General features: G+C 42.2%; 1 long non-coding RNA gene across 1 annotated transcript in view; it reads left to right on the plus strand.

Moving 5' to 3' along the window:
• The window catches only part of LOC134610778 (uncharacterized), a 140,178-nt gene that overhangs the window by 103,533 nt on the left and 9,732 nt on the right, over positions 1 to 26,913 (plus strand). The window contains exon 2 of the long non-coding RNA XR_010090875.1: positions 10,862 to 11,076. This is a non-coding gene — a long non-coding RNA (uncharacterized LOC134610778). The remainder of the gene's footprint in view (positions 1 to 10,861; positions 11,077 to 26,913) is intronic.

Raw genomic sequence — 26,913 nt, forward strand, 5'->3', positions numbered from 1 at the left:
TTCTATCTATAATGGCTTAGGTCTCAAAATCATTTTTGAGACCTAAGCAGGGTCAGGCTATTCTGTAAGTTTTTTTTATGCAACAATTTTAGAACAATTTGTGTGTAGCAGCTTCAACACGTGTGGTTTTCCTCCAACTTCTAGACAAGGTAAGAAGGGCTGCACTATAATTATAGGGGTCTAGGCCAGCCCCTGGGTTTTGCACCCCTCCCTGTCACAGGTGTCTCGTTCCAGGATCCTATTTAACCTTGACTTGCAGAGAGTCCCAGGAAGGAAGTATTTCCCAAGTAAGTGGATTAATCTCATAAGGGCAAGCATTAGGTGGTAGTGTAGGATCTGCCAAGAATGGGGTACTTTGATGCAGTTGGCAGGCTTATGCAATGTATGATCATATAATGTAACCAAACCCCCATTATTTTTTATCTAGGTGAGGTGTTTTTAAGTAGTACTATTTAGAATGTGAAATCACTGTTTAGTTGATGCAGTTGACAGGCTTATGCCATGTGTGATCATGTAATGTAACCATCCTCCCATTATTTTTCAGGTGAGGTGTTTAAATAGTACTATTTAGGATTTAAAATCTCTGTTTAGTTAATAAGCGAGTGCACTGGTTTGTATATTTTTTCCTCCAACTTCTACACATAAAATAGTCACCAAAAATAGTCATAAACAATGTGGAATGTTGTAGTGCTTTCTATTACTTACCCGAAAATGTCGAATTTTTAAACAGTTTGTGCCATTATATAGCAAAACAAGAACTAAAGTAATATAGTGTAATACAGAATGAGATAAATCCTTTATTCTCTCCATTTGGATTCATTATACCCTTATTGGTTAAGAGCTCCTGAAGTTGGGGAAAGGAGTGCTATCTATATTTGGCATTAAATCTAGTATATTTAGAGCCAGTGTTCATTGAGGCTCTTCATAAGGTGCGTACAACTTATAGTGCCTTATACTTATTTACTATTCAATGGATAATGCACTACATCATGGGTATCTCTCTGTTTTCTCTTTGGAGTAATCAAAACCTAAGTCATTGTTTATTTAATGTGCCACCATAAAGGCACATAGAGGCAAAGGATTTGAACCTTTAAATTAGGCTCTAATATATGTGAGAGGACCATCTTGTGTTTTAAATACTGTATTACACTATCTTGCTTTATTTCTTGTTTTGTTGTATACTGGCACAAACAGTTTGAAAGCCCTACAAGTTAGAGTAAGTGATAGAAAGCGCTCCACCATTACACTATTTTTCTAAGCTTTTGCCCGGTTTCAAAGTTGCCATATTCTCTGTTTTTCTTGAAGTGGCATTTACTAAAAGTCATTTAAAAAGTAAATAGCTGACTCGGGTTGATTAATGATTTATTGGGTAAATGTTAATGCATCCAGCAAATATTGCTTTTTTAATTTAATTACATTTTGTGTCCAATGTGAAATGGTCTGCGCTTTCGAAGAAAGGGGTATGTCACAAAAATTATAAATTCCAATTAAATCAAACTAAAAGGAGGACATTTCAAAGAGTGTGAATGAATTCAGTTTGCTGTGTGTGAAGGTTTTATGTTTTGAGAATGTCTCTACCACCATTGTTTATCAGGATCCTAACTTTGTATCTATTCTTATTAGAAATAAACTAAGTCTCCTATGTGGAACACACTGATTGATTACATTCTCTGAGAACAGAAAAAGAAGTGACAACATTGAGCCTGGGTCAAAATCACTTATTTTTGAAAAAACGCACATGAACAATGTGGCATAATAACTACAGATGGCATGTCTTCTGTGTCTTGCCATGAATGTGTATGCTTTCCACAAATAATGTCAAGGGCAATTTTCAGCATTAAAAATTGAAGATTATGCTAGCTTTAGTGTACAGATAATCTTAATTTTAATAATGACAGGAGGCGAGTATTTTGCATAATCTTTCTTTACTAACTCCATAGCAGCAAAGAAAAGAGTGACATAACTTTTAACCAATCACAATATAGAATAGGGTATAAGAGGTGTGACCTATGACATCATTTCCTCTTTAAACTTGCGACATCACAAGGTAATAATGTAGAAATAACAGAACATTAGAAAAGTCCATCAAATAAGAAACTGGAAACTCAATCAGAATAAATTGAACCGGAACAGGTAGAATGCAGATGAAGGCATCCCATTTTCAAACGATGGTCTCCCTAGACCTGATGATAAATCTCCTGATGCGATGATGACGACATCTTGTATGGAGACTTTAATGATTCCGTGTAACTTCTGTTTAAGCTGAAACGAGAGTATAAGGTGCGTTAGAGTCCAGAAATGATTGTCTAAAAACAATGAGTGTCTGTCCCGTAATTCAACTCAATATTGACTAATAAAATGTGAATAAACTAAACGTCCTCCCCTAATGGTGTTAAATAAGTATCCCACCCCAAACAGTATATATATAGAACCATAAGTGAATGAAAATAAGGCATTAAAACAAGTGTTACCGAGTTAGGCATTATACCCCCATATGAGAGAGCCAAGTGTCATAAGTAGAGGTGAAGATGAAAGGGAGGGAAGAACGAAAGAGAACAGGGAGGGAAAATACTCGCCTCCTGTCATTATTAAAATTAAGATTATCTGTACATTAAAGCTAGCATAATCTTCAATTTTATCACATGACAGAAGGCTTCGTATTTTGCAATTTCAACTCTGTGAAAGAAAAGAAAAGGCTGGGTTATCAAGAGGACGAAAGTAGAATGTCCTAAAGGTAGATTCTCTGGTACCGGTCCGCTGCTCGTAAGATGTCCGAAAGGGACGCGCCTGCCGCATAAGCGGAAGAGGCCGCTGCCCCACGCACGGAGTGTGCTCCGAAAGCTTGGTCAATACCGGCAAGGGATAATAGCCATCTAACCCATCTGGCCAGTGTAGTGACCGAAACCGGACCATAAGGGCGGACGTAAGAGATGAGAAGCTGATGAGTGGAAGGCTGCCGCAACGTCGCGGTGGCTTCCATGTATTGACGGAGGGTTGAGACCACGCAGAGTTGAGGGTCAGAAGGGAAGAAAGGGTAGAAAACCGAGTGAGAGTTGGACTTAGTGCGACGTGAGATCCGAAAGGTGACACCCGCCGGACAGAAGGTAAACGCGTTGGCGTCAAAGGCGCGTACGTCCGATACCCGTCGAAAAGAAACCAGACAGAGCAGGAGGGTGAATTTTGCGGTAAGCTGGCGGAGTGACAGTTCTTCGTTGGGAGGCCAATTTCGTAAGAATTGGAGGACCACACCAACGTCCCAAAGTCTAGAGTATTTGGGTTCCGGGGGCGCCGTAGGCACATGCCACGGAGCAGTCTGCAGATGAGCGGGTCCTTACCAACAGGAGTCCCCTGAGTCGGAGTATGAGCCGCTGAGATGGCCGACCGTACCACATTGATGGAACGGTATGATTTTCCGTCAGTGAAGAGTGAGGTCAGGAAATTCATGATGGAGTGAGTAGGTGCAGTAAAGGGATTGAGGTCCCGTCCCTCACACCAACTTGTCCAGGAATGCCATGCTGATAAGTAGCACCTCCTTGTTGCTGGTGCCCATGAATCCCATAGCAGGTCCTTAGTTTCCTGCGATAATTCCTTGGTTCTCCAGGAGCCCCGGAAAGAGTCCAGGCCACAAGGGGCAAGCGTTCCTGCTGGACTAGTGGGTGAGGTAGGCCCAATGGGCTCCTGAGGATGGTTGGGGCATCTGGTAGGAGGAGGGGATCTTCGATTGAAAATTCCAGAAGCTCCCGGTACCATGGCTGGCTCTGCCAGAGCGGCGTGATGAGAATTATTCTCACTCCCTGTAGACGGATCCGGTGAAGGACCCTCGTTATCATTGCGAAAGGAGGGAATGCGTAGGCACTGTCCCTTGGCCACTGTTGGAGAAACGCGTCCGTTGCGAGGCTCTCAGGGTCTGGGAGCCAGCTGAAGAAAACCTCTGTCTGTCGATTGTTGCGGGACGCAAATAGGTCTATGGAGAGAGGGCCCCTCTGTGCATCCAGTAGCGCGAAAATATGAGAGTCTAGCTGCCAATCGCTGGCGTCCCGCCAGTGGCATGAGTACCAGTCTGCCGTCGTATTGGAGTCTCCTGGTAAGTGCTCTGCCAGCAAGGTGATGTTGCGTGGAAGGCAGTAGTCGAAGATCTCTTTCGTGAGATCCGCCAGTGCTCGAGAACGAGTGCCTCCAAGGCGGTTGATGTTTCTGACCGCTGAGACGTTGTCCATGCTGAGTAGGATGCAGCAGTTGGATCGATCCTTTGCCAGGCTGCGAATGGCGAAGGACCCGGCCAAGAGTTCCAGGCAATTTATGTGCATCGAGAGCTCTTCTGAAGTCCAGACTCCTCCTGTGGAGGTGGTTCCGTCTGTTGCTCCCCAGCCTGAACGACTGGCATCCGATTCCAGCACGAAGTCTGGCTGGTTCCCGAATATGGCCCTGCCATTCCAAGCCTGCATGCAGTTCAGCCACCAGTGTAGTTCTTCCCGAACCTCGGCCGACATTGGAACCGGTTGGTCGTATGTTGGTTGCCTGCGAAGGAAACTTGCCTTGAGGCGCTGCATGGCCCTGTAGTGCAGGGGTCCGGGAAAAATGGCCTGGATGGATGCGGAGAGAAGGCCCACAATCCGTGCCAGTAATCGTAGAGGTATGGTAGTCCGACAAAGAACTTTTCGGATCTCCCTGCGGATTGCCGTAATTTTGGTAGCCGGGAGATGGAGGGTGCATGATGTGGAGTCTATTACGAATACAAGGAATTGGACTGATTGAGCCGGGGTCAATGCGGACTTGGGACGGTTGACGACAAAGCCCAGAGAGTCCAAAAGGTGTAGTGTGTTTTCCGTGTGTCTCCGCAGAGTCTCTGCATCCTCGTCGAAGATCAGGATGTCGTCGAGATAGATGATACATCTTATGCCTTGGGATCTGAGCTTCGCCACTACTGGCTTCATAATCTTGGTAAAGCACCACGGGGCCGAACTGAGGCCAAACGGGAGACAGGTGAACTGCCAGGGAATCCCGTGCCAGAAGAAGCGGAGGTAGGGATGGCTGCTTCGGTGTACCGGAATGGTAAGGTACGCGTCTTTGAGGTCCAGACGAGTGAACCAGTCGTCGCGTCGAGGCAAGTCCCGGAGAAGATGTATACCTTCCATTTTGAAATGACGGTATACCACGTGAGAATTGAGCTCCCTGAGATTGATAACAGGGCGAAATTCGCCGGTTTTCTTCCTGACCAGGAAGATATTGCTGTAGAAACCGGTGGCATCCGGAGCCGGTTGGATGGCACCCTTGGAGCGAAGTTCTCGGAGTTCCGCGTCTATGAGGCGGGCATCTGCCCGTGTAGTCTGGATCGGACGTGGAGGGGCCAGCTGGAGCGGGGTCAAGTCGAACTCTATTCGATAGCCCTGCACCGTCTGGAGTATCCACGCGTCTGAAGATAGTTCTTTCCAGTTCTGGAAAATAAAGAGAAACACGACCTGCGATATGACAGGAGGTTAGAGACAGAGTAAGATTCCGACTTACCGTTGGAGAATCTTGCCCGTGAGCGTCCTCGGCTGCCTCGGCCACGATCAGATCCCCCTGAATTGGTGGAATCTATGTCGGGTAGATGAATCCGGGTAGTACATTTGCTGAGTCCTTGTTGTACTGGGGCCAGATGGCCAAAAACGGCTGGCGGCACGGCCCCTCTGCCGTCCAGCCCTTCCAAAAACACCACGGGTATGAGAGCCGCGGAAGACTTTCCGCATCGAAGATTGTGCCTTGTTAAGGGACGTGAATATGTTGACCCTTTTATTTAATTCCTTAAGGAAGGCCTCTCCAAATAATTTAGCCTGTGCTAAGGGTCCTAATTCCTTGTCCCCCAGTTCGACCAGTCGATACGGTAAAGTGCTGCTCGGCGCCTCTCCGAAGAGAGCGCTACGTTGGTGTTCCCTAGGAAACAGAAACACCGTTGTGCCCATTCCCGGGTATCTCGTGCCCATTCACGCACCGTATCTGGGGTAAAAGTATCCGCCCTCTCGTAGGCTTCATCCGCCATATCCATTATTCTGGCTAGTGGCCCAATGGCATCTAGCAGTTTGTCTTGCGCTCCTTTGAAACCGCGCTCTATGCCCTTGCGCGGATCTCGACCCCCTCGGGACATGAATGTAGTCATGAGCGGGTCAAATTCGGGGGTGTGTGTTATTTTGTCTGGGAGACTAGGCCGAGGGCATTCGGATCTCATCCGGTTTCTAACTTCCTTGTCCAGCGATTTTCTGAGCCAGAAGTGCATAAACCTTGCCAGATGCTCAGGTGGTGACCATTCTTCTGAACGGGGGTGCCGGATGTTTCGTGGGTCAAGCATTTTACTTTTTTTTTTTTTTTTTTAATTTTCAGTTTACTTTCTTGCTCTTCATACACTAACCTTTAACCACAAGGGATATTCTATTTTGTTTAGTGTACCCGACTTTAGACCCATGTACTGGGAATGTCTCCTGCCACTGCACGATTATTATTATTATATTTAAAGATCTGTATAAATATTTGCCAAAGCATCCCCCATATGGATTTACTGTGAAAAACTTTGACTCTATAAATATATTTTTAAATGAACTGATTTACGATCAGTGTCTTGAGCAAACACTAATAATGTTTTAACAGCTGCTCTAATATTTAGCCACAGCAAGAAGTCTATTAATGAAATAATTCCCTACAGCTAGTTCTGACCTAAACATTTACAATATAGTTAATTAAAAATCCAACATCCAAAGTCATCTAACTGATGTTATTTCAACTGCACCAGAATATGTCTAATAATGTAAGTTATAGTGCTTTCGCCCATCATAACTCCTAATGCCCTTCTTCTTAATCCTACCCTGACCTATTTTTAGGGGAAAATGTCACCCTCTTTACGAATCCTACCCTTAATCTTACCCTGACCTATTTTTAGGGGAAATGCCACCCTCTTTATGAAATAGGGCAGGAGAATACCCATTGAGGTGATTTGCTATAATGGGAGGTGGCCGCATTCTTTGTAAGGGTCTGCCCTTATCTTTTAAAGGTATGTCCTCCTGTGGACAATGGAGATGGGCATCATAGAGTTGCAAATAGTTGAAAAGATACTCTAAGCACCACGACAACTTTAGCTTACTGAAACAGTCTTGTTGTATAAACCCCTGCAGACTCACTGTTCAAATATCTGCCATCTAGGAGTTAAATCACTTTTGCTTCTGTTTATGCAACCCTACCCATACCTCTACTTAAAAATGTTTTATTATTAAATCAGACTTGACAGGGCAGTGTATTTACTTTAGATATGTTAAACTCCTGCTCTATACATTGAACTTAAATCATGCACAGGATGCTATAGCTAGGTCTGGCAGGCTACTAACAAAGCAGGAGATAATAAATTCTAAATTAACCCCTTAAGGACCAAACTTCTGGAATAAAAGGGAATCATGACGTGTCACACACGTCATGTGTCCTTAACCCCTTAAGGACCAAACTTCTGGAATAAAAGGGAATCATGACATGTCACACATGTCATGTGTCCTTAAGGGGTTAAGGGGTTAAACACACTGTGCAATAAAGGAAGTTTAAACCTTCGATCTTGCTATACAGTAAATGTGTAGGGGAGCTGCATAGGTCACATGCGGCAGAGGTGGGATTTGGGCTCCAAAAAACAAAGTGATTTACCTCCTAACTGGCAGAGAAGGGAACAGTTAGATTGCAGGTGCATGATCTATATACCAAAACCACTTAATTAATGTGAACTTGACACTAAATACAACTATACCTTTAGAAATTCAATGATCTGTTTCATCAGTCTTGAGCATAGGTTGGCAGTTTGATCCTACAAAAGTTCAACTTTATTATTTCTTATTAACTAAGCCCAAAGTAAAAAGAAAAATCCCAGAAATGCAAGATAAGTCATAACAGGAACAATTGTAAAATCTTTGTGTAACGTGAACAGTTAATTCATCAATTTATCAGTTTCTGATTGCCTTGCTCAATTTGTACTAGGTATCTGACTCAGTTCTTATAAAAGTGTTTCTTTTAAGTAGGACTGTACCGCAAGGGTGGTCTTTGTGAGATTGTATTTTGGCATACGTTAAATTGCATGATGCATCCAGTGAGCAATTTTAATTATTAAAAAAAATAACCATAATAAATAGCATTATTGGTAGCTACTTTAAACTGATAGATTCCAAAAATACTGGTATCTCAGACACAATTCCTCTTTTACTTAATACACAATAAATAACTGAATAAATAAACACGTTCTCATATCTATTATGATTTTTGCTAGACCCAGTTCCCGTCTACATATCTCCAGTGCGTTCCCTAAAGGATTCATAATGCAATATACACCAATTAACCCAGGCCCTTCTGAGTTCACTTACCCCCAATTAGATACTTGCTTTTCGTCAAGAAAAGCATTTTTCTTTAAACCACACATTTCTTTTAGCCTTTTCAGTAATGGGTACTTGCACGATCACATGTAATGTTCTAATGTTTCTAAAAAGTGCACATACATACCTATCAATTGTGATTGCTGTCGATGTTTTGGTATGTGATGTAGAAAATGTATTTGCTAGAGTACCAAAAGCTGTATTGCTTGAAAGTGTCAATTAATGCTTAATGCACAAGGCAATGTAGATTACATTAACAATGCATTAGGCTGTCATTGTTTAGTATTGTGCTGTTGTCAGGTCTGTCAATCAAATTATTTCAGAGGACAACTAGAAGAATAGGAAATAATTGGACACCCTAGATGCAATGGAATACCATTTGGGTTGCTTAATAAACTGGAATTATAGATTATTATTTTTTCTTTTTGAAGCCAAAGCGCATTTGTGTAGTTGCATGTTTATTAAGCTTCTCTTTTGTTAAAAAGAGAAAAATATATTAAAGGGACACTATATTCACCCGAACAACTACAGCTTAATGTGTTTGTTCTGGTTAGTATAACCATTCCCTGCAGGCATTTTCATGCAAACACTGCCTTTTCAGAAAAAAAGGTAGTGTTTGCATTACTCCCTATGGACATCATCAGTGGCCACTCCTCAGATGGCAACTGGATGTGCTTCATGAGCAGAGCTGCACATTATGCAACACTGACATTCAGTGTATTTATGCTCTGTATGGAGACTCCGAACTTTCCTTATAGAGATGCACTGATTCAATACATCTCTATGAGGAGGTTCTGATTGGCCAAGCCGGCATTTGGACCCGCCCCCATCCAGCCTCCTTGTCAATTTCAGCCTATCCAATGCTTTTTCGGATTGGCTGAAATGATAAATTCTGATGATGTCAGCAAGGAGAAGGAATAGGGGCGGGGCCAGAGCCTGCGCACCCATGCGCCGCTGGAAATAAGGTAAGTTTTATTATTTTATAGAGGGGATAAGGGAGGGATAGTCACTTTAATTGTGGTTTTAATACGATGGGGTCAGGAATACATGTTTAGGTTCCTTTAAAGTAAGAAAAATATATATTTACATTCTATCTCTGGTTGAGTCTTCTGGGACAAGTGTGCAATATTTAGGCTTGTAAGTCATGGTATTTGTGGGCTGTTACAGCTTATGTACTTTGGTAACTGGTAGGCATGCAAGCCATGTTATATGTAGGCAGCATCTATTATCCTCATGTATACACTATATTCCATGTGGTAGCCACTTTAGCGCAGATATAGCTTTTTGAGCATTGTGCCCTCATTGCTACCCATGACGTATTGGAACCGACTTATGCACTGGCTGCTCTGACATCTTCTTTTTGGGTAATTCTTGCCATCTATTACCATTTTAGAATGTTTTGATAATTTTTTGGGGGGGGGGTTTCAAAGTTTTTCTTTATTGGTACAAATGCGATACATAAATCAAGCAAATGACTACACCACGAATGACAGTCGAGGAGAATTAAGTATGGTAACAGCGTGTTACAGGGTGCCAAAGTAATTTCAAAAAGTAGTAGTTAAAGATCATATGATATTGACTGATGTTCATGAGAGTAACAAAGAATAACAAAAGGGCATAATAAAAAGCAGCAGTAATACTTATAATAAAAACATTAATGTTGATAACAATGATACATTATCGAGTGGGAGATCCTATCTCGGTAGAATGAATTGTTCTTCATAGTAAACATGTATAGGTAGAGAGCCTCCCCTACTCCATTAGTGTATAAGAGATAGATGTGTAACGCCTAAGAATCGGGTTTCCCTTATCGAGTGTCAAACTATGTTCCGGGACGGTCCACTGTCCGGTATTAAGGCATGGTCAGCGAGTTAGTGACTACGTCAGTCATCTGTGTTTGCCTCGGGTAGAGGCAAAGTTGAAGTGGTGCCACTATGAGCCAGGAATGTCGTCCATGGTAACCATGTGCGCGTAGAATGTTTTGATACTTATCTACCATATTTCCTTACTGCCATCTTACAGTTTGAGGGAACAGTGAGACAGTTTTATAGTAACTAGTGTTGATCTCCTCTACATCCTGCTATTATGCCTCTTTGGTGTGCAGTGAATGGGAGACCCAGACACTAGCATATTCAATATATAATAATATCTTCTCACTCTCAACATATGTGAGCGTTTTGTTATTTTTTGGGTTAAGGGTATATGGCCATAGATGGGTAGCTTACAACAATTAAAGTCCACTGTGTACCCTGTCCAGAAATTCAATTTTCTTTAGTGTATATTTGCGATTTGTGGCTTACACCCACTGCAGGACATTTGTGGGGTTTTTCTGCTTTAATTATTTTTGGACAAATTAATCAATGCAGGACACAATATATACATCACTTCCAGAATTCGATGGATAGGTGTGTTTATAACGAAATTACTGTTATTTTTATAAAATGCGTTAAGATGGTTTTAAGGAGCACGGTTTATATTCCATTGTATAGGTCAGTGATGGTTAAATGTCAGCTCTCCTGCTTTTGTGGACTGCAGCCAGCAGCTGGGGGAACATCTTGAGCATACAACAGCTGGAGCGTAAAGGGAATTCCCACCTGCGTAGCTGTGCTGTGCGGATGAAATATTTCAATGATTTCTCTCAGTGGCACATTTAACACCAACGCTGTATCATACATCATGGGCAACATTGAATAGCAGAATGCAGGTGATGTTATAAAGTATATTTCATTTTTTTTTCTTTTTATTTCCTGATCATCCAACGAGCAATAATATTTGCACAGGGGGGTGAAAAATCTAAAAACAAAAAATTAACCTTAAAATGTCACCATATTTCTTAGAATCTGCAATACAATTATGCTGCAGCTGTTCCTTTCCCATGTGTATGGGATGTAAAGCAATGCCTCCCTAGAGTTCATGCGTGGTGTTGTTTGCCTGAAGAAGCCAGATGGGACAGGAAGCACATTAGTCGTCAGTGTAACCAAAAAACGAAATCTCAGTTCGATAATTCAATAGCTAGGACAGAGCTCTCTCGTGTATTCATTTAAAACAATATGTTGCATCACTTTTACAAACTATTCAAAAACAGTTTGTTTTCACTATGTGAAATCGGAGACGCTGCTTAGCACGAGATTGGGACATCGTTGTTTTTTGTGTCAATCAGTATTTATTGAGTTTTCAGGGGTAACAACAGAAATGCAGTGAGTACATTGCATATTTAGTACAGTGGTTAGCACAAGTGAACAATTGAACATTAAATTGGCAAACATTACACATTGGGGGAATACGTCTAGTGACGATTAGGCTCGCTTAGTTAGTTGTGTCTGGGGATAAACTCAATACTGGTAATGTCTTTCTCGGTCATGGAGACAGTCACCTGAGATTGGTATCATGTGTTCTACTCTGCCTCCCTCCCCTTAGTCTTTGATTTAGCTCCCGCCCCTGCTTGGGTAGTTTATCTCTTGGTTTACCTGTATCTGGCTTCTAGGCTGTCTTTAGGAAAGTTCTGTTCATGTAGGGTTGCCTGATTTCTATCAGGGCCATGTCCTGACTTTACACCCTGCAGAGCGTGCGAAGTGGAGCGTACATCAGTGTGGGGGGGGGGGGGGGGGGTGTCGGGCTTCCTCGTCATGTCTGGTGGTATTGAAACTATTTGTTGGGGCAGTGTATGTTGTGTTAAGGCCCGGGTTTTCCGGGGCTTCTATTTCTGGGTGGTTAACGGTCACCGTGCCCCTTTGTGTTGTCTTTTGTCTGCTCCAATGTTGTGAACCTGTCCGTACTTCAGGTACCGGGACCAGTCCTGTCGGTGGGAGGTTGGATCTCTCCTGTATCCAATTGCGGTCGCGTTAGTCTCCCTGGGTGGTGTCCTGTTGGGGCTGGGTTGTTCCGGTCTTCCCTCCAGTATATTGGGGGGTGAAGGGGGTGTCCAGTAGGAGGTGACAGGAAAGGGGGTGAGGACGGGGGGGGTAGGGCAGGGTAGGTATCGGTACGGGCATGTGTCTGCTGCCCGGGTGAGGTCCCCCCGGGCGTATGCTAGTCTCGTGATCCAGCAGCACACGGTTTGCGGCAGCACTCCTGCTCGCTCCGGTCCCAGCCACCCGAGCCCGGTGCCCTACTCCGCTCCTAAGCCCTTCCCGTAGATATGTAGAGCCTCCACGGGTACCACTGTAGAGCGCATTTGTCCGAGCGTCCATGCAGGGAGGCAGTCAGTATCTCCATATCATATATTGTTTCTACCTTATCCACCCATTGTCTAAAGGTGGGTGTCGATGCACTTTTCCAGTACAGGGGTATCAGCGCCTTTGCGGCGTTCAGCAAATGGATAGTCAGTGAGTGTTTGTATTTCTGTGTGGGGACGGATGTGTGGTGAAGGAGCATTGTCATGGGCTGTATCGTCCTTTTTTAATTCATAAACAATTGGTGCCACTGTTCATCCGCTTTATTTCTGTAGGAAGACACCGCACTGAGATAATGAATTCCTTTACATTCAGTAACTATAGCCATGTATATAAGATGCAGCAATAACTCACTTTATAGCGTTTTACAGTGTTTTATGAATACAGTGTTTCTCAATAATATTCAAATTATGACATTCCAGTATCGCCCCTATTTTAAGGTTACCAATGCAAATAGTGGTGACTATTTATTATTTTTACTTTAACATGTTTCTTTGTTCTATTGCTATTGCACACTTAGTATACATATAATGTATGATAGAGTAAAATGTTTAAGGCTTTTATATGCACTAACAAGTGAAACAAGCCTGTTATTCACTTTACAGTGATATTTGCATTACAGTGGTGGGCCGGAACCGAACATGCTGTATTAGTGAGGTTAGTCTGTATAGCTCAATTGGAGTAGAAAAAAAAGTGCTAAAAGTAGATTTAATTATTAAAACATTTGAAGTGGTTTGTATTGAGAGGCTGTATAATTTGAGTTTTGACAAATTTTAGGCTGCTGTAATAATTACATGAAGCTATTTAAATTATTAATAAATAAATAATAATAATTATTGATACATACTCCTAGATAATCACCAGACAATCTGCCATGGACTGCCAAGTATAGTTTTATCCAGACTTGCCATGCCCCCATACTTGGGAACTCTATTGAGAGACATTGTTCTGGGATTTTTTAAACCATTTCTTGGTGTAAAGTATGGCTGGTCATTTGTAGACACAAACAGCTATTCATAAATGTACATATATCAATGACGGATTGTGCTTCTCTGATGAATGTAGGAAATAGTATTCCCAATTTGTCAAAGCAGCAGTTTACCATGATACACTGCGTGATACATGGTTTCTTATAGAGCAATACAAGCAACTTAACCCTGTCACTATAAGGTCATATTTATCGAAAGAAGAAAATATTTTTATTCCACTTTTATGATGTGTTTTCATTCTGTATCTATACAGGCTTTTTAATAGAGATGATTTACAGAAAAAAAAAAAATCAGTGCTCACATGACTGGATCTAGCATACCAGGGTTAAAATATAGATTTGGTGCATAGATTTCTGTTCAGGGTACTTGTTTTAATATTTCTCTTCATTCAAAATTATTTAGTTCAAGATCAACATACAAAAAGAAAAAAACATAAGACAAGAAACATATCATTCCAATATCACAAATAGGCACCTGACTTATTGTTTCTGAGATAGACATATGTTATTTCCCACTATCAATTTTCCTATCCTATTATTATTTAATTTGTTCATTTTTAAGTTATTCGTTAGAATATTTAATCTTAATCTTTGTAAGCACTGATATATTTTTTCTGTTACTTCTATATTACTTATTTTAATGTTTGATGTTTTCTTGTGTTGGGTTCAGTGGCGTAACTACCACGGTCGCAGGGGACTCAGCTGCGACCGGGCCCGTCACTCCAGGGGGGTGGGTGCAGTGGCGGATCCAGGGGGGGGGGGGGGCAACGGGGCAATTGCCCCCCACCCGAGATTCTCCCCTGCCGGCTAATGCAGGGCTGGCATTGCCCAAGTGCCAGCCCTGCAATGTGCCTGCGGACCAGGGAGGGAGATCAGTGATCTCCCTCCCCGGTCCGCAGGAACTGTGATCGCAGCCGGCAGGGGAGGGAGTGAGGACCCGGGAGCTCTTACCAGCAGCTCCTCCGGGTCCTCCTCTCGCGAGATTTGGAGCGTTGCCGCGGTTACCACGGCAACGCTCCAAATCTCGCGAGAGTGAACTCTAGCCCTGGAGCTCGGGCTAGAGTTCACTCCACACTGGAACCACCAATGAATCCCCACTGGGACCACCAGGGAACGAAAGATGTCCCCCCTCCTCCTCAATAAAGGTAAGAAGGGAGGGGGGACATAAAGTACATATTTATTTTAATTAAATTAAAAATAAAATAAACCTCCCTCCCCTCCTCCCCCCCAATACACACACTGCCCCCCATACACACACTGCCCCCATACACACACTGCCCCCCATACACACACTTCACACACTGCCCCCCCTACACACACTGCCCCCCCTACACACACTGCCCCCCCCTACACACACTGCCCCCATACACTGCCCCCCATACACACACTACACACACTGCCCCCCATACACACACTACACACACTGCCCCCCATACACACATTACACACTGCCCCCCATACACTGCCCCCATACACACACTACACACACTGCCCCCATACACACACTACACCCCATACACACACTTCACACACTGCCCCCCCATACACACACTACACACACTGCCCCCCATACACACACTACACACACTGCCCCCCATACACACACTACACACACTGCCCCCCCATACACACACTACACACACTGCCCCCCCATACACTGCCCCATACACACACGGCCCCCCATACACACACTACACACACTGCCCCCCATACACTGCCCCATACACACACTGCCCCCCATACACTGCCCCATACACACACTGCCCCCCATACACACACTACACACACTGCCCCCATATACTGCCCCATACACACACTGCCCCCCATACACACACTACACACACTGCCCCCATACACACACTACACACACTGCCCCCATACACACACTACACACACTGCCCCATACACACACTGCCCCATACACACACTACACACAAACACTGCCCCCCACAAACACTGCCCCCATACACACACTACACACACTGCCCCCATACACTGCCCCCCATACACACACTACACACACTGCCCCCATACACTGCCCCCCATACACACACTACACACACTGCCCCCCATACACACACTACACACACTGCCCCCATACACACACTACACACACTGCCCCCCATACACTGCCCCATACACACACTACACACACTGCCCCCCATACACACACTACACACACTGCCCCCCATACACTGCCCCATACACACACTGCCCCCCATACACACACTACACACACTGCCCCCCATACACACACTACACACACTGCCCCCCATACACACACTACACACACTGCCCCCCATACACACACTACACACACTGCCCCCCATACATACACTAGACACACTGCCCCATACACACACTGCCCCACAAACCCTGCCCCCCCATACATACACTAGACACACTGCCCCACAAACACTGCCCCCATACACACACTTCACACACTGCCCCCCATACACACACTACACACACTGCCCCCCTACATACACTACACACACAGCCCCCATACACTACCTCCATACACACACTAAACACACTGCCCCCATACACACACTACACACACTGCCCCTCATACACACACTATACACACTGCCCCCCATACATTGCCCCATACACACACTACACACACTGCCCCACAAACACTGCCCCCCATACATACACTATACACACACTACACACACTGCCCCACAAACACTGCCCTCATACACACACTGCCCCCCATACACTGCCCCCATACACACACTGCCCCACAAACCCTGCCCCCCCATACATACACTAGACACACTGCCCCACAAACACTGCCCCCATACACACACTTCACACACTGCCCCCCATACACACACTACACACACTGCCCCCCTACATACACTACACACACAGCCCCCATACACTACCTCCATACACACACTAAACACACTGCCCCCATACACACACTACACACACTGCCCCTCATACACACACTATACACACTGCCCCCCATACATTGCCCCATACATACACTAGACACACTGCCCCACAAACACTGCCCCCATACACACACTTCACACACTGCCCCCCATACACACACTACACACACTGCCCCCCTACATACACTACACACACAGCCCCCATACACTACCTCCATACACACACTAAACACACTGCCCCCATACACACACTACACACACTGCCCCTCATACACACACTATACACACTGCCCCCCATACATTGCCCCATACACACACTACACACACTGCCCCACAAACACTGCCCCCCATACATACACTATACACACACTACACACACTGTCCCACAAACACTGCCCTCATACACACACTGCCCCCCATACACTGCCCCCATACACACACTACACACACTGCCCCACAAACACTGTCCCACAAACATTGCCCCCATACACACACTGCCCCACAAACATTGCCCCCATACACATACTACACACTCTGCTCCACACACACACTGCCCCACAAACACTGCCCCCCATACACACACTGCCCCCATACACACACTACACACACTGCTCCCAATACACACACTGTCCCACAAACACTGCCCCCCATACACACACTGCCCCAAACACACACACACTGCCCCACACATACACTGCCCCCTAACACACACAATTCACCACTCACACTGCACCTTTAATACACACTTCACCCCTAACACATACCACTGCTCCTATGCCCTATATCAAAGCAGACCCCAGGTAAGTTGTCAAACTGTTCTTAAATGGTTTGACTACTTACTCTGGGATGGGATCCTGGCACTACTGGTGCCATAACTACTACACTGAGCTGTAGTGGTTATTGTGCCTGGATTATTTATCTAACCCCTTATGGACACATGACATGTGTGACATGTCATGATTCCCTTTTATTCCAGAAGTTTGGTCCTTAAGGGGTTAAATAATCTACAAGTGCCCCTCCCGAGATCAGGCTCTGGATCCGCCACTGGGTGGGTGAGACACATTAAAGGGGCTAAGGGGGGATGAGACATGTGGAGGGGCTTGGGGGGAGGGAATGTTACACTTGGGGGTAGGAAATTAGACACTTGCAGGGGGATGAGACACATGGGGGGCCTGGAGGGAGGGAATGAGACACATGGGGAAATGAGACACATCAGGGCAATTTTCGCCCCGGGGTTTCTAGTTACGCCTCTGTTTGGATTAATTTTATTTACAGCAGATATACCATATAGTTGGATGTAAAAGGTCTCTTAGTTGTTGTACTCTCTTTTTTATCCATTATAATGTAACCTCTAATAATGGCTTTATATGTACACAATACAGTAGCATTTGCGATATTATCTGAATGTTTTCTCTAAAGAAACAGCAATTTATTTTATGTATTCTACATTACCTTTTTTATAAATGAGATTTTCATTTAATCTCCAAGTAGATCTATTTAAATTATGCAATTGATTTTCCATCTACAATGACCATGTCATGGTCTGACCAAGCATTATCTTATCTGTACTATGTAGTAATGCAGAATTGCTAAGAATCATATTTAACCTTGAGTAAGACCCATAGACTCTTGACAAATATATAGTTTGCTATCTTGCGGTGTTTTAAACTTTCCAAATATCACACAGTCTGTTTTTTTTTTTTTTTTTTTTTTTTTTTTTGCACAAAGTGGGGAAATGATTTGCTTGTTTTATTATTCTAATATCTACATTTCCTCCCTCTGGTAATCTTTTATTAAGAAATGGATCCATGAAACAATTAAAATCGCTCTCAATCAGTAGTTTCACTTTTTGAATTGATCCAATTTGGCAAGAATTTTACGCAGACAATAATTGGCTTGATATTAGGTAAATAAACAGTAATCAGTGTGTAGACTTGATTATTAATTTTTCATACAATAATCAGATAATGGGCCGCAATATTCTGATTTTGATAGATCATCTTAAAATTTACTGAATGGGGAATTACAATAGCCACCCCACGTTTCTTTTTGTATTCCAAAGAAGCTTGGAAAACTACAGGAAATTTCTTTACTCCCCATTCTTCATTTCTTGTTTTTGTCCAATGAGTTTCTTATAGAAAACACATTGGTATTTTTCTTTAAGATATTATACAATAAATTTATTTTGTTAATAGGATTTAGTCTCTGCACAATTGTAGCTAAAAACGTAATCATAATGTAATGCAATATCTTCTATAATTAGTACCCATAAAAAAAATCGACACTATAAACTATACACACTATATACACTACTAAAAAAAGGAGTATAACCTCTGAAAAGCACTAATCATAACAAAAATACTGAGATCTGGTGTTCACTAAGTAAATATTTACATAGTTACATAGCCAAAAAGAGACATGCATCTATCAAGTTCAGCCTTTCTCACATTTGTGTTTGCTGTGGATCCAAAAGAAGGCAAAAAACCCAGTTTAAAGCACTTCCAATTTTGCAACAAACAATAAAAAAAAAAAAATCATTCTTGACCCCAAAATGGCAGTCAGATGTCTCCTTGGATCCAGCAGATATTACCCCGCTAATTAAAAATGATATCCCTGAATATTCTGTTTTTGCAAGTATTTATCCAATTGCTGTTTAAACATCTGTATGAACTCTGATAAAAAAAAAAACTCTAATCAAAACAAAAGTACTGAGTGTTCACTAAGTAAATATTTACATAGCTGCATAGCCAAAAAGAGACAGGCAACCATCAAGTTCACACCTTTCTCACATTTGTTTTTGCTGTTGATCCAAATATAGACTAGTTTTGCAACAAACTAGGAAAAAATTCCTTCTTGACCCCAGAATGGCAGTCTTTGGATCAAGCAGCTATTACCTACCTAATTAAAAATTATATCCCTGAATATTATGTTTTTGCAAGTATGTATCCAATTGCTGTTTAAACATCTGTATAGACTCTGATAAAACCACCTCTTCAGGCAGATAATTCCCCTGTAAAGAACCATTTACTTTGCCTTGTACTGAATCTCCTTTCTTCCAATCTAAATGCGTGACCTTGTGTCTTTGTATAGTCTTATTTATGAACTTGTGCATATGGTGGGGTGATGTCCATGGATTAAAATCAATGACTAAATATCTATAACTACAAAGAGTACATAAAAAATTGTGCTAATAATCTATACAAAAATATGTTTAACATTACTTACCATATTAGTACAGCAGTGAGAATGCAATTTTAAACATGTGTAATAAGAGTCTCAGATAAGTGTTAAGAACTGTGTTTAAGCTATTTGAGAAGATTAATAATTGTGGTCTTAAAAATACATCCAAAGTCATAAAAATAATATCTACTTAGAAATCTTTAGCGTTAATTTCGATATAAGTATTTAAAATAAATAAATACAAATTAAGAAGACTATGAAAAAGTCTCATAAAAATACAAAAAAAATTTGTGTTTATGCACTGTGGAATATATATATATATATAAATTGTGTTTTTTAACAAGTGCTTTCATAATGTGATATATACAAATGTTAGTGATATATACAAAAGTTAAAGTCTCAGAAAAATACCTCTAAAGTTATGATAATATACAAAGATATCTGCAGCGTTGTTTACAATATAAGTACTACAGTAAAAAAAATTCAAAAAATTGAATAAATATATAAAGGAACTAATAAAATAACTTATTTTTGTCTCAGCAACTCATTAGCTTCTTACAAAGAGCTAAAAGATTCAAATCGATCGTAATATGAGACAATTGTCTCTGAATGCTGATAGAAGAAGCCACAGTTCTTTTAGATCTTGTAAAATAAGAAACATCAGTTAATATTCCTATGTCTTGAAACCTTCCTTCTGTTAGTTTTGTATTTCTTTTTGCTTTTAAAATTAACTCATTTGTGTGGAAGCAGACAGTCACTTATCTTGGGATATGGTTTGGAAGAGTCTTGGGTTTCATTAATCTATGGCATCTTTTGTATTTGATAAATCGTGCAGCTTATCTGATGGAATTTGTCCTGAGATATTTCTCTGAGAGATCTAGCATTTTTAAAACTGAATTATCCCTTAGATTTTTTGACTTTCATACTTTGTGGTAAGAATATGTGGAAGAATGTAGATACGCCTTTCTCACATTTTTTAAAATCTTTTTTCTCTCTTTATTTGGGATTCATTCTCTGAAGATTTATTTGAAGTCATATTGACACTTATTTCTCTTGGTTCTCAGTGAGAAAAGAAAAAAAGGATTATTTGTCTCTGTTGATATCAAACTTATAGTTTTAATAAACCTTGAGCACTAATGCTGAGAGAGTTAAAAAACAAGCAAAACAAAACAAAAAAGGGACAATGAAATTATAAAAAAATTTTCCCAAATGATTTTTTGTATTTATTTACTGGGGGTATCTCTTATCTTGTAGTATTTCTTACACAAATACCATTTGAATACCAGCAAAATACCATCTGTATCACATCCTATAAGTGTGACAAAATAAGAAAAAAAAAAGTAACTAAAGATTATGACAATTTTGCAGATTTGACATGCCAGTAATATCTGCATGTGGGCTTAATGCCCACATACTATAAGTATAATTGTATTACTAAAACAAGGCAATTGGCAGCATGGGGGCAGAGTCCTGCAGCAGTGATGTGCATTGTATCACTAAGATGATATCTCTGGACATGCTACCTATTGGTCCTACTGGCAATGATCTGAACTAGGATGATGTAGGATGGATTATTGGAAAATCTGCCATTGGAGGCACTGTAATACTGAGACATAAAGACCATTTCGAATTCCAGATCTTCAAGAGATTCTGCGTTAACAATGAAAATGTGCTACAATCGACCCCTGCTTCTCAGGATAGTACTTGCAGCTCAAGGCTGGGTCAGCCTCTTCCTAGCTACAACCCGGGCCCGACGACGGTAAACTGCCAAACCATTGAAGAACAGTGTGACAGTTATTTGGCTCTGTTGGCCATCCACAATGCTTCTGGTCTGTGCTGGTACAGTAAGAAATAGAAGTTCATTCTTTTGCTTTATAATATTAAGTTGGGACATTATTCATTGGCTGCATTGTAGTGTTGGCCAACAAGCTCAGCCAATCAGTATTGTCTCAGCTTGGTATAAGTTGGCATGATCGTGACAGAAATGTGAACTTCCAGATAACCATACCAGTTCAGATCAGAACCAGACACACAAGGTTACCATTAACCAGTGCAGTGTGCAGTAGCGGTAACCGTGTTTAGTATCTAAGACATTTGCACACATTTGAAGATTTGCTGCGGTTCCACTTACCTTTGGAGCCTGCCAAACACAATCATTATGTCCCTAATTCTGCTTCCCGAGAGTTGAAAAGGTGTAAAGGGAGTGGTCCAGTGATGCAATTGTGTCACTGGCAACACCCAAAGGGGCTAACCTGTCTAGAAAGAGGGTGGGTCTGTCCAAATTACTGGCAAGTCAGCCTGGCATGCCTACCAACCATCAGAGGTCAGCCCACTGAGGACAGATCCTGCAGGGAGCACGGTTTCACTGCTCACTTAAGGGTCCTAGAGCCCTGAACTCACATTGTCTAATTCTTATTGTCTATTTACTAATGAGGCACTCACGCAATGCTTGTTGGGGACAGTCAAGATGGCAGAACAGGACCCGGAAATCAGGACTGTCCTGCCAGAATCAAGGCAGTTGGGAGGCCTGTTATATATGATGTTAAGATACGTAGCATCTGCTCATCCCCTACCTAGGGGGCTTTTTATTTATAAGGAAGAGCACATATATGGAGAAAGACATTGATGAATTCCTGCCACATTCTTCGTTCATTTCCAAACTGCAGATAAAATAAGCTTAAGTTACATTTTTTTTATAATTTTATTTCATAATTTTGGCTGATAATAAATGTCAGAAATTTCAACCAAACAGACCCAGATTTTTTTAAACTGAATTATTTAAAGTAATTTGGCCTTCTATAAATAGTGCTGATTCTACTGATAATTCATTGAAAGCACTTCTGTAGAACCAGATTGGTCTGGGTCAGGATGCAGAGTGCATTCTTGAGTAAACTATAAACTATGAAATAAAACAGACTCTTGGAACACATTTAGCAATTATTTATTAGTAAAGAAAATGTTTAGACCCTTTTGAACTTATTACCAAATATATGCGAAAAGGATCTTTGCTGACATGAAACTAAGATATATTCCAGCTGCTCTTCTGGGAATTACCCATGTTAAAGGCGAACACAGTAAAAGACTTCTCTAAAACTAAGTAATCAGCAGTGTTTATTTGCATTACTAAGGGCACAGCGGCAGAACTGATGTAAATGGTGCCCTGGTGCAAGAGGTATTTTTTGGACCCCTCTAGCGCAAGAATGGCTAAATGGTAGATCATTAACTATCGTACAACTCATAGATCTAACATTTTCTAGATCTAACATTTTCAAATCCTTGCAGGGTTGTATTTGTGAGCAATGTATGTGTGTTTGAATGTAAGCATGTTTCTACATTAAATATGTGTGTTTTTGAATGTAGTAGTGTATTTGTATGTACTGTTGCCATTTGAATGTAGTGGTGTGTGTATGTAGCTTTGGCATTTACATGCAGTTGTGCATTTGTGGGTTGTGTTGGCATTTGAATGCAGGGGTGTATTTGTGTATTGTGCTGGTGTTTGAATGCCTGGATGTATTGCCATATGCACATACACTGCCACACACAGATATACAAATATATTGACATAAGTACACATAAACACTGCCACACACACACACACACACATACTGACATAGATATGCATACAGACATATACATACATAGATACACATACACACAGACACACACACACACACACACACACACACATACTGACACACAGATACACTCGCATACTGACAAAGATACATAAACACACTGATACACACACATACTGACACAGATACACACACACTGAAACCATAGATACACTCCCATACTGACACACATACTGACACAGATACACATATACATACTCAATGACAGATACACACACAGAGTGACCCATACACACTCACACAGTGACTCCCCCCCACACAGTGACCCATACACACATATATGTACGCACTGACAGATACACACACAGAGTGACCCATACACACTCACACAGTGACTCCCCCCCACACAGTGACCCATACATACATTCAGTGACCCTCCCCACACACAGTGACCCATACATACATTCAGTTACCCCCCACACACACATAGTGACCAATACATACATTCTGTGACCCACACACACACACAGTGACCCATACATACATTCTGTGACCCGCACACACACACAGTGACCCATACATACATTCAGTTACCCCCCACACACACATAGTGACCCATACATACATTCTGTGACCCGCACACACACACAGTGACCCATACATACATTCTGTGACCCGCACACACACACAGTGACCCATACATACGCTCAGTGACCCACAAAGGCATGCTGCTGCTTCCTGCTCCTTTCTGTTGATTGTGGTTCTGCAGAAACTGGCCCCAGGCTCTACACAGTACTGGGCTCCCTCCTTCCAGAGAGCGCATGGAGAAAGTGATATAATTTTTTAGTGCTGCCATGGATGAGTGTGTGCAAAGGTACATAGGCCACCCGATGGGCCCCCTGAGAGTGCCGCACCAGCTGTACCGGCAGTAGTTCCGCCACTGTAATGGCATGATCCACTGAACAGTGTGTTATGGTGCCTTGAGAAGCAGTAAATTTAATTTTAAAAAGGGATTTAAAAAAAAAATGTCAAATAAACGTTAGAAAAAATGTTCCACACAGAGAGCAAAATAGTCCTGCCACACTCAGTGTAGTTATATCCTCAGAAAAGGAACAATAACACAGGCTATCACACACCCCACATATAAGCACAGCAATGGTAAAAAAGACACAATCACTGCTGGTCTGTCAAAGTGTCTGAAAGAATCCTGCTTGAAAACAGATTTCTTTTTTCTTTACTGCACCTCCTTGTTTTCTCTCTATTAGTCACTTCTCACTTGATCTGTGAATAAAAATCAACATTTAGTGACTGTACCATAATCAACCATCTTTATTCCTGCCATCAATCGTCTCTGTTTTCTACCTGTTGATTGGAAAGGACATACAGCCCACAAAGTTTGGCAGATGTCTTGTCCATCATGGCAAACTAAGCTGCTTATTTGCCACCCTCCCCTCCCCACCATAAGAAATCAGCTTCTTCTCCATTTTCTCCCCCTCATTCTGGTGCCATGGACAGAACTCCAAATCATTGCCCATTTCGTTGGATTTGCGGAATTTGGATGAATCATTGATTTTCCAAAATTTGGACGAATCGTGATTAGTTTGAAACCAAATGCACAAGTCTAAAACTGCTGAGCTAACAAGTGTACTTCGCTATACAGGGAAAAAAGCATTAATGTAACTATACAGTAAGGGTGAATAGATATACAGGTTATATATGTCTATGTGCATTTTGTACTGACAGATATACTTAATATTATTTACCTTGCATTACTGTAGAAGGAAAGTATAGTAAGAAAAAGTTGTATGTCTAACCTTGGGCACCACTCCCTCTCAACCTCAGGGAGACCCAGAAACTCCTGCTATGATGGAAGCCTCTGCTCTTCTGAGCTATGACGCGCAGCTAATGGCCTAAGCCCTGCACTGCGGGGCTTATCACAGAGCCTGGTGGAATCCTGGAAAGAAGTCAAACCATTCCTAAACATTCTGACTACTTACATTGGTTGTACATGGGCACAGCTTGATGTAGTTGTTATGGTGGTTGGAGTGTTCCTTTAAAAAACTTTTTCCGAATTCACTCACATGTTAAAAGATGAACTCCATTAGGTATGTTTAGGGCATTAAAGGAGTCTAAAGTTAAGATAGGAATCTATAAAAAAATGGAAATCTCCATTTAAGGCTATGCCATCTACCCTATATTTACATATGTTATCCTTATCTCTCCATGCCAGCATCATGGCTGTACAAGCATTATGGGAGATGTAGTCCATAACATCTGGAGTGCTTAAGGTTGCTCACCCCCTTCCCTATACAGAGGTTAATGGAATTTTGCATTCTGATATATTATTAAAGGATGTAACCCAGGTGTGTCCAACCACGGACCACCAGCTGTGGTTACATTATAATTCTAGGAAGACAATGCCTTAAAAGTTTTGCCAAGAATGGACAGTCCCAGATTAAACCCATTCTACGTATGTTAAATTAAACAAATGCTGCATGACTCCACTTGGAGAAGTTGTACACCATATGGCTAATGAGAATTGTAAATGATTGAAGCATAGATGAGAGAACCCATTAGGGCTTTACTAACAATTAAAGGAAAACAAGCATACAGCATACTTCAAGGTCAATTATTTTTATATTCAAACAGTTAAAGGATTACTGGCACATCACTTGTTTAGCAGATATGGTGTTTTTCAGTGCATCTCTACCTATTGAACTGCTTATATTTGCTTATTTTTCACAATCACCATAATATTTTTATAATTGCTACAATCATAAATATCTTTATTATGTAGGTTTCTGAAATACGATATACCTTTATGCAATAATAACTAGTTTGCATTTGTATTTTCTCTTTTTATTTGACTGACATGACTCTTACATAACAAATAATAGTTTAATAAAGACTGAGTTTTAATACATGCTCCAAGAAAGTGTAGAGGGCCTCCCAAGTGTCATGTATCTGTTGGAGGTGATGCCAGAGGGAAACTCACAGGATACATTCGTAAGAATACACATACCCTATGCTAATCTCTCAGTTTCATCTCTCAACCAAACATCCCCCCAACATCTACATTCTATGAAGCATGATGTCAGTGGGCGGGTATAAAGAGGTGGGCTAGTGACGTCAATCACATCACTGTTACTGCAGACCTGCCTGGAAAGGATGCAAGTCTACCCGTAGAATTGGAAGGTCAGTCTGGAGTGAATAAATGCCAGGGAACTTGCCATTCAGCAGGCTGGCCAACTAGGGGCGCACTAGGCAGACCGCGCTCTTTCAGCACCCTGGGAGTGTCAGAAACGCATCTAATAATGCGCTCGCTCTACGCTTTCTTTGGTCAGTTCCCTGGTGTCTCTGAGCACTTACTTGTCCACTACTCTCCTTCCCTTCTTGCTAGTGTTGGCCAGAAGCTCTTGGCAGGGCCGCCATCAGGGCATGACAACCATAACAGTTGTCATGGGCCCGGCGGTCCTGGGGGGCCCCGAGCCCCACATACTGCTTCAGTAAGTAATGGCTGAGCTGGGGAGTTAAACAATCTCCCCAGCCAGCCTGCACTCAGCAAGGGGCCCGCCCAGCCGTCCGCGGGCCCCTGCTGCTACTAATCATCTCCTCCGTGCAGGGCACACTGAGGGACAGCTATAGAGGCCTTCCAAAGACCCCACTAGGCTGCCCCTCAGTGTGCCTGTCTCCAAACACAGCCTCACTGAGCTGCCTGTA

This window comes from Pelobates fuscus, chromosome 5 (genome assembly GCF_036172605.1).
Source record: "Pelobates fuscus isolate aPelFus1 chromosome 5, aPelFus1.pri, whole genome shotgun sequence".
In the NCBI taxonomy this organism is placed as follows: Eukaryota; Metazoa; Chordata; class Amphibia; order Anura; family Pelobatidae; genus Pelobates; species Pelobates fuscus.